The sequence below is a fragment of the Oncorhynchus kisutch genome, linkage group LG12, assembly GCF_002021735.2.
Source record: "Oncorhynchus kisutch isolate 150728-3 linkage group LG12, Okis_V2, whole genome shotgun sequence".
In the NCBI taxonomy this organism is placed as follows: Eukaryota; Metazoa; Chordata; class Actinopteri; order Salmoniformes; family Salmonidae; genus Oncorhynchus; species Oncorhynchus kisutch.
The window spans coordinates 34,535,128-34,544,599 of record NC_034185.2 but is presented as its reverse complement, the minus strand read 5'-3'; the positions used below and the strand labels follow the sequence as shown (position 1 = coordinate 34,544,599).

General features: G+C 41.6%; 1 long non-coding RNA gene across 1 annotated transcript in view; it reads left to right on the top strand.

The window, feature by feature from the left end:
* Positions 1-494: 494 nt before the first annotated feature.
* Positions 495-9,472, top strand: part of LOC109900918 (uncharacterized) — a 62,445-nt gene continuing 53,467 nt past the window's right edge. The window contains exon 1 of the long non-coding RNA XR_002256662.2: positions 495-1,136. This is a non-coding gene — a long non-coding RNA (uncharacterized LOC109900918). The remainder of the gene's footprint in view (positions 1,137-9,472) is intronic.

Below are 9,472 nucleotides of genomic sequence, written 5' to 3'. Positions count from 1 at the left end.
TGAGCTGATGTTGAGTCATACTGAGATATTCTGAAATGTTACAGTGAAGTAACTATACCGTCACCCACTAATATCCTCTTGGGTAATGCTTTGATGCAATTTGGTTCCAAAACCTGTCTACGCATCATACAAGAGGACCGACCGCTCTGATGATAAAATAGCAGGATTGAAAGAGACAGATTGTGGCTTAATGGCCCTACACTTTTGAGGTGAAAGCCAACAAATAGCATCTGAGCTACTTTCAACATAGAGTACAATTCCACGGCCAAACATAATTAACCTGCCGTGGATCAAAGCAGGGAAAAGGCTAGACAGAAACAAAGATGGTACTGTCTATTAGTGATAGGGCATTGACTGTGTCAGTGACATCAACAGTGTTTGTTGTCCTCAGCTGTTGCCACACGGCTCATAGAGTAACAGGCAATGGGAAGGGGAAGACTTTACTTTTAAAGCACACTCACTTCCTCTGCAGCTGTCTTTCTGGCCAGCTGACTTCCTGTGTATAGCTGATGCATCCCTGCTCTGTAGCCTTGTGGTGTCTCAGCCCACCAGAATCATTGGTTCCGGGGCCATGTGGAAAGAAAGCTCATCGCAACCACCCACTAATGGAATTACATTATAGGTGAGACACGACCTACTCAACAGTTAAAATAATCAACAAACGCTTTCGTAGCACTCACGTGGTGTTTTGTTTGGGCAACGGTCAATGAGACATTCTTGAACTTTTGGCACGTTCTGGAAGAACTTTCTCATGTTGTAACATGGCATGTTGTTGTGCTGTACCCACTGATGCCACTCAGTCGCAAAAATTGGACAGTTTGTACATCTTTGTGTGCACAGGCCTCCTCATCCAGTAGGACATTTACTCTGCTCTTATAGCCCTGGAAACCAATCAAAACAAACAGAGAGTATACTGCATGACGCCAACCCTGCCTCTCTGCTTACTTCCTTTAATTGTGACTGAACCACATGGTTGTGCAAAACAGCATGGGGATAGCAGCTTGCAGTTGTTATCTATTGTCACAAAGTGTTATCAACAAAGGAATGAATCCACTGGAAACAAGATAGAAGACACAGCACATATGCCACAGTTTACACAATGGAAAACAGTCATCAAGTCTTTCCAAGTGCATAAGGTAGGCTACTGCATGACAGCAACCGGATGACATTTTTTGTTATCAGAAATATTTTGATGGTGACCGACCAAGTAGAATTTGGTGGTTGTGGATTATGTAAAAATAAAAACAAACTGAGAGATGCAAGAGTTATTTGGGGGAAACTAAGTGTCCATCTCTTCACAGCAGTGGAGGATCCTCAGAGGAAGGACAATTCTCATCAGTGAATTTCATAAAAATGTGAATAGTAAAACATTTAAAAAGTTATCTCTTTTAGAAAAAAACGATACTAAATAAAATCACGTCACCAAGCAATTGATTAAAACACACTATTTTGCAAAGAAGGTCTACTGTAGCCTCAACAGCACTCTGTAGGGTAGCACAATGGTGTAGCCGGAGGTCAGCTGCTTCCGTCCTCCTCTGACTTCAATACAAAACCTAGGAGGGTCATGGTTCTCACCCCCTTCCATAGACTTATACAGTAATTATGACAACTTCCGGAGGACATCCTCCAGCCTATCAGAGCTCTTGCAGCATGAACTGACATGTTGTCCACCCAATCAAAGGATCAGAGTATTGATCTAGTACTGAAAGCAAAAGCTAGAGCTAACTAGCACTGCAGTGTATAAAATGTGGTGAGTAGTTGACGCAAAGAGAGAGAAAGACAATAGTTGAACAGTTTTGAACAAATTCATTTTCTCCAAAATGAACGAGAAGCAAGAGAGATAAATAGAGAGAGAGATTTTGTCATTTCTTTTCACTTTCAGTTTCACTTTCTTAGCTAGCAAATTCAGGTAGCTAGTTTAGCCTACTGAAACACCCTGCTCAAACAGAGGGTTGCTATGTTAGCTAGCTGGCTATGACTATCCAACACAACACTGGAACTCTTCCAATTCAAGGTAAGCTTTTGGTTTTACAAATTTATTGCCACCTTGGCCCGCAGGTGTAACTGCTTATTGACTGTACACTAACGTTATTACATGATTGCAGCGGGTTTACTAACACATTAGTTCTATTAGGTATGCAGACTATGATGTTACTTTAGCTAATATGGTGACAACGATGTAGGCTGTGTGTAGTGGTTATGATATGTTTTGGCTTGGAAACTTTTTTTCGCCTGGTCACATACAGCTGATGTGTTGTGCATTGAAGTCCACAAGCGAAATGTGAGAGGAGGAGAGTGCATAGAAGGAATACAACGTGGCTGCTATGAAAGTGAACTATTTTTTACGCGTGTATTAATTTAGCAGATTCTGTTGAAAAACAGAAGCAAACGGAACAAAACGGGGATAAACATACCTGGCAAGAGTCAAGGCAACATTGAATGTCACTGTCTGTCCATGTGTCACTGTCGGTAGCCTCAAATTTGTCTCTCAAACTGTGTGCACCTACGTTGTAAACTTTCGTTCATAGGCTAGCTTGAAGCAACCTCATGATAGGTAAAGGGAAATTTGAGTATCATGTAGTAGCCTAAACCTATCGCTGTTACATTGAACTGGGTGAATGGAACATGAATGAGAGTCATCCAATATGCTGTAATAGAAAAAAATCATCCTCCCTCATCTTAAATGGCACTGACCGCCACTGCTCCACGGTGACATACAGTACCAGTCAAAAGTGAACATATCCTCTTCCTTTCCTGTGGCGGTCCTCATGAGAGCCAGTTTCATCATAGCGTTTGATGGTTTTTGCGACTGCACTTGAAGAAACTTTCAAAGTTCTTGAAATGGTCTGATTACCTCATGAAGTTTGTTGAGAGAATCCCAATAGTGTGCAACGCTGTCATCAAGGCAAATGGTGGCTACTTTAAAGAATCTCAAATATAACATCTATTTTGATTTGTTTAACACTTTTTTGGTTACTACATGATTCCATATGTGCTATTTCATGTCTTCACTATTATTCTACAATGTAGAAAATAGCAAAAAACTAAGAAAAACACTTGAATGAGTAGGTGTGTCCAAACTTTTGACCGGTACTGTAGGCCTGAAGTTACATTACTCAGAATGCTCTCCGTGGGTTGTGTACACACACACAGGCAGAGGGGCTTGTTAACACTGCTCAAATAAATAAAATAGTTCATTCATTTAAATCACAGTCAAAATGGACAGAGGAAAACTTAAATAGACCACATTAGACATTTTGTTCAGAGGCAGTAGGGGGAGGTTAATAAGGAGTGCCCAAGGTCACTGAAGAGAGCTGCAACCTAGACTCAGGGATAGATGTAAATCATTTAGTATGTTATGTTATGTTTCGTATGGTATGTATTCATCTGTAGATGTTCAACATTCATTTTGTACGATATGTTACGAATTGCAATTTGTACAATATGTTACAAATTTTCTATACGCATGATATGTTATGCATTCCACTTTCCTGTGTCTAATGTTAGCAAAGCTAGTGGTGAGGGTTAAGGTTAGGGTTAGGGTTAAGGTTAAGTTTAAGGTTAGGAGTTAGGGTTAGGGGTTAAGGTTAGGGTTAGAGGAAGGGTTAGCTAACATGCTAAGTAGTTGCAAAGTAGCTGAAAAGTAGTAAGTAGTTGCAAAGTAGCTGAAAAGTAGTAAGTAGTTGCAAAGTTGCTAATTAGCTTAAATGCTCAGGTTGTTAGTGACAGTCGCATAATACGTCCACAAATCCTCCCCTGACCAAACTCCCTCCTTTCGTTTTTTGGCTGAAGTAGCAAATCTGTCTTATGTAACATATCATACTAATTTGAGTTGGTGTCACAGGTTAACATTTCGTATGTCAGAGGCCTTGGCTGGTGGAAAAAGGAAAACCCGAGCCACCTCACTACAGCTTCTGAGAGCTCTGACCTTGACAATAATGATCTACTGTAAGAGAAACATTCCAACCGAACCTTGATTTACTGCAAGGATATAGTGCTGCTTGCAAGTATTTATTTCCAACAGTAAAACACAAACAAAGTGCTCTTGGTTGATATTGGGTGTCCAGGCATTTTTGCTAGGATTTGTGAATCATGTTAACCCTAAGCCTCCCGTTAGATTCAGGTGGTAGAAAAAAAATAGTCACTGACGGATTTCTACCATACAGATGAATGTAAATATGCTTTTCACAGATAATTATTTCTGCAAATGTCCCTTGAGGGCCAAAGAAGCTAAACACTCTCATGTTTTGGCACTAAATAAAACGATGATAACCAAAAGAGCATCAAAGAAGAAGACAGGATAGAGTGTAATAACCTCAACGGATTTAAAGTGATCTTAGGCAAATGTTACTTATAGGAAATTACAGATGTCCCATTGGAAGACTTTGTAATGTTTATACACTCTGATACACCTAACTGTAATTCTGCTTATATGAAGAAACACTTTATTGAGTTAAATTCTATTGTCTGGCCTTTTGTTTTAGTGTCGGGCTGAAAGCAGAAGGGTACGCTGGACTTAAGAACATTTTGACTTCTGTTTCTCCTCATGATGAACAACATCACCAATTCTTCCTCGAAAACATTCCCAGAACCGCAAGTGACAGAGCAACATTCCCAGAACTCTGCGGGAAAGTTATTTTGTAAATAACTAAAGGAGAACTTTTAGGGAATGTTGGGAGTCCTCATTTCTCATTATTCTGTGAATCTTTCCCCAGATCAATAAGACAACAGTTACCCAAACTTATAAAACATTGAGAACACTCTCAATAAATCCTATATTGTCACTCTTCATCATTTCAAAGTATGTACTGATCAATGTTCACAGACAGCAGCCAGATACTAATGACTGTGCCTATCCTGAAAATAGCCTAATTGGCTAATTGATGGATTTTGAGTCAGCAGCAGCAGCACTGTAGATGGATGGGAATTGAATTTGAGGACTGGTTGAGGGAAGGATGTTTATACACAAGGCCAATCAAATCTCTTGATAGCAATGTCTTGAGAACCAGTTAAATGCCAGTTTGGACATGTAGTAAACAGAGGAGGTCCTTCATAATGCATTCTTGGCAGAATTGTGTGGCTTGTCAGCAGAACGAAGTTCATAAGATTATGCAAATCATAGCTGAATGAGCTCTCTCTAGCTTGATGTATTTAGCAACCAGCCTAGGAAACACTTGTGCCTAATATTTAGAAAATGTGTGTGTGTGTGTATGTGCGTGTGCGTGTTTGTGGTTGATGGGGAATTAGGCTTCACAGGGCACCCTTGAGTGACAGATCACAGAGATGTTCAGTGTCAGCCCTCAGTGGGAGTATAGACCAGGGGACACGGAGGGCAATTGGTGTTGGGAGATCCAGGAGAGCTCACCACGCAGCCCTCTTTGTGAGCATCATCGCAGATATGTAGTATGTGCTGTGGCTCCCGTAGAATCTGAGTCAAGGTACCGAAACAGCATCTGTGTGTGTGTCTGTGTGTGTGTGTGTGTGCACACGCATGCGTGCGTATGCTTGTGTAAGGCAGTGTGCACACTTTGACTGGTCTCTCCAGGTGATCCCATGTCACTGGCACATTTCATTAAATCATTCCCCCAAAAATGGTTGAGTGTTTTTGAATATAGTTTTGCTGTTGTCATATTTGTATACCCCCATCCTTAAGTGTTCAGAACAGCATGAGTCAAAATAGACCGCTCATTAGTAAAACCACAGATCCCACTGTCACCCTGACGAAGACCCTGAGGGCCGTCTTGTACAGATGTGTGTTTATTTTGTTCAAAAGGAAACAGCTAGGATGTATGTCATTCTGTCACTGAAATCCCCCTGTCACCCTGTCACTTGAGGTCACGATGTCACTGCACTGTATGTCGACAGGTCACATCTCTATGCACTGAGGTGACAGAAGTGACACAGTACTTTGTTTTCCTTTGGTGGAGATGGCTCCAGAACAGAAAGACACAGAGATTTATGACAACAATACGCCAATCAGGAAGAATCTCTCTCCAGTGAGGTAAAGCATTCAGACAGGACTAGCACATTCCATCAGCATAGGGAGATTTCCTCTTGCAAAAGGTTGCTCAGCTGCTCTGTGAATCAAGGCCAGTACATTCCCCACATACTGCCTGAGGTAGAAAATGGAGGTGGGTTTGGACTAATCGAATGATATAGTATTTTATTGGAGTTATAGAGGGCAGAATTTCCCTGAGAACCGACTGAGGTAAACCTATTTTGATGAAATGCCCGAGGGTATCGATAATTCATTTGGAGGAGACATGACAGCAGACATCAGGTCAGACAATCAGTGGCTCTTGTTGAATGAGGTCATATAACTTTGATAATTCTGCATGTACCTCAGCAGGAAGGTGTATAGGCTATTTACCTCTGCACAGATTTTGCCTACACACCTCAGAGCATAAATAGAAAGCAGACCTACTGCTGCAGCTGTTGTTCTGGGACCATATCTAGTCAGAAATGGAACAGCTCTCATTTCCTCCTCTCTCTCACTCTCTCTGTCTCTCCCTCTCTCTCTCTCTCTCCCTCCCCCACTTTCCAACTGTTTTCTCTTCTACTTTTCTTTTCCTACTGTCTGTTATATGATCACTCTCAGGAGTGTAACAAACTATTCAACTAGTACAGAAACTATTTGTATTGAACAACTATGGAATATCAACAATTAAAAGTCACCCCTCAACTTTCGCTCCTCCTGGGTTGGTACAGACTCAGCACACCCTCCTCGTGCTGACAAAAGACACATCCATTCAGCTCATTTACTGCATTCTTGAGTCTCGGTTAGACACCTGAACAGAATAGTTCACAAATAGGCCAGGGCTCTGTTGATATTATCTCCCAGGCAACCAAAGATGTGAGTGAGAAGCTAGAGTTCTGACCTCCACTCTAACACAAGATGGAGATGTAATCCTATCATGTGAGCCCCAGATCAGTTTACAGTCTGCATTCAATCCCCCAGCTTTTCCTTCACTTCACATTGTTCTTTGTTAATTCATTTGTCATAGATATCTTTATCGAGATTCTTTTGTTGCCGAAAGCTGCAACCACAGCCAACAATTAAAAATCCTTAAGAGTCTATTGACACACCCGTGGGTCAATCTAAATAATAAAACAATCCCCACCTGTCAGTTTGGGCTAGAGATATCAGTTTCTTGCATGGGCTGCGTCAAATGTTATTGGTCACATACACATGGTTAGCAGATGTTACTGTGAGTGTAGTAAAATGCTTGTGCTTCTAGTTCCTACAGTGCAATAATATCTAACAAGTAATCTAACAGTTTCACAACAACTACCTTATACACACAACTGTAAAGGGATGGAATAGGAATATGTACATATAAATATATGGATGAGCGATGGCCGAGCGCCATAGGTAAGATGCAATAGATGGTATAAAATACAGTATATACTGTATATATGAGATGAGTAGTGTAGGACATGTAAACATTTATTAAAGTGGCATTATTTAAAGTGACTAGTGATCCATTTATTAAAGTGGCCAATGATTTGAGTCTGTATGTAGGCAGCAGCCTCACTGTGTTAGTGATGGCTGTTTAACATTCTGATGGCTTTGAGATAGAAGCTGTTTTTCAGTCTCTCGGTCCCAGCTTTGATGCACCTGTACTGATCTCGCCATCTGAATGGTAGCGGGGTGATCATGCAGTGGCTCGGGTGGTTGTTGTCCTTGTTGATCTTTTTGGCCTTCCTGTGACATCGGGTGCTGTAGGTGTCTTGGAGAGCAGGTAGTTTGCCCCCGGTGATGTGTTGTGCAGACCGCACCATCCTCTGGAGGGCCTTGCAGTTGAGGGTGGTGCAGTTGCCGTACCAGGCAGTTATACAGCCCGATGCTCTCAATTGTGTGTCTGTAAAAGTTTGTGAGGGTTTTAGGTGACCAGACAAATTTCTTCAGCCTCCTGAGGTTGAAGAGGCGCTGTTGCGCCTTCTTCACCACACTATCTGTGTGGGTGAACTATTTCAGTTTGTCCGTGATGTGTACGCAGAGGATCTTAAAACTTTCCACCTTCTCCACTAATGTTCCGTCGATGTGGATAGAGGGGCGCTCCCTCTGCTGTTTCCTGAAGTCCAGTCATCTCCTTTGTTTTGTTGACGTTGAGTGAGAAGTTGTTTTCCTGAAACCACACTCTCAGTGCCCTCACCTCCTCCCTGTAGGCTGTTTTGTTGTTGTTAGTAATCAAGCCCACTACTGTTGTGTAATTCACTGCATCCGCTTATGTCGGCCTTATTCATCTGCGGCACAATGTGGTTGAGCTACAACAGTGTTTGTCACTAAAACGTCTGTAACGCCACAAGTGTCATGGGACTCATCTGAAGGTAACCCATACAAACAAATGGAAGTATGGAGGTAGTTTTGTGCCAACAAAAATAAAGGGTTATATATGCATAAAAAATATATATGCATATACAGTTGAAGTCTGAAATGTACATACACCTGAGCCAAATACATTTAAACTCAGTTTTTCACAATTCCTGACATTTAATTGTAGTAAAATTTCCCTGTTTTAGGTCAGTTAGGATCACCACTTTATTTTAAGAATGTGAAATGTCAGAATAACAGTAGAAATAATTATTTATTTCAGGTTTTATTTCTTTCAACACATTCCCAGTGGGTCAGAAGTTTACATACACTCAATTAGAATTTGGGAGCATTGCCTTTAAATTGTTTAACTTGGGTCAAACATTTTGGGTAGCCTTCCACAAGCTTCCCACAATAAGTTGGGTGAATTTTGGCCATTCCTCCTGACAGAGCTGGTGTAACTGAGTCAGGTTTGTAGGCCTCCTTGCTCGCACACGCTTTTTCAGTTCTGCCCACAAATTGAGGTCAGGGCTTTGTGGTGGCCACTCCAATACCTTCACTTTGTTGTCCTTAAGCCATTCTTCCACAACTTTGGAAGTATGCTTGGGGTCATTGTCCATTTGGAAGACCCATTTGCGACCAAGCTTTAACTGATGTCTTGAGATGTTGCTTCAATATATCCACATAATTTTCCCTCTCATGATGCCATCTATTTTGTGAAGTGCACCAGTCCCTCCTGCAGCAAAGCACCCCCACAACATGATACTGCCACCCCGTGCTTCACAGTTGGGATGGTGGTCTTCAGCTTGCAAGCCTCCCCTTTATCCTCCAAAAATAATGATGGTCATTATGGCCAAACAGTTCTATTTTTGTTTCATCAGACCAGAGGACATTTCTCCAAAAAAGTACGATCTTTGTCCCCATGAGCAGTTGCAAAACTTAGTCTGGCTTTTTTATGGCGGTTTTGGAACAGTGGCTTCTTCCTTGCTGAGCGGCCTTTCAAGTTATGTCGATATCGGACTCATTTTACTATGGCTATACTTGTTTCCTACAGAATCTTCACAAGGTCCTTTGCTGATGTTCTAGGATTGATATGCACTTTTCGCACCAAAGTACGTTCATCTCTAGGGAGACCGAACGCGTCTCCTTCCTGAGCGG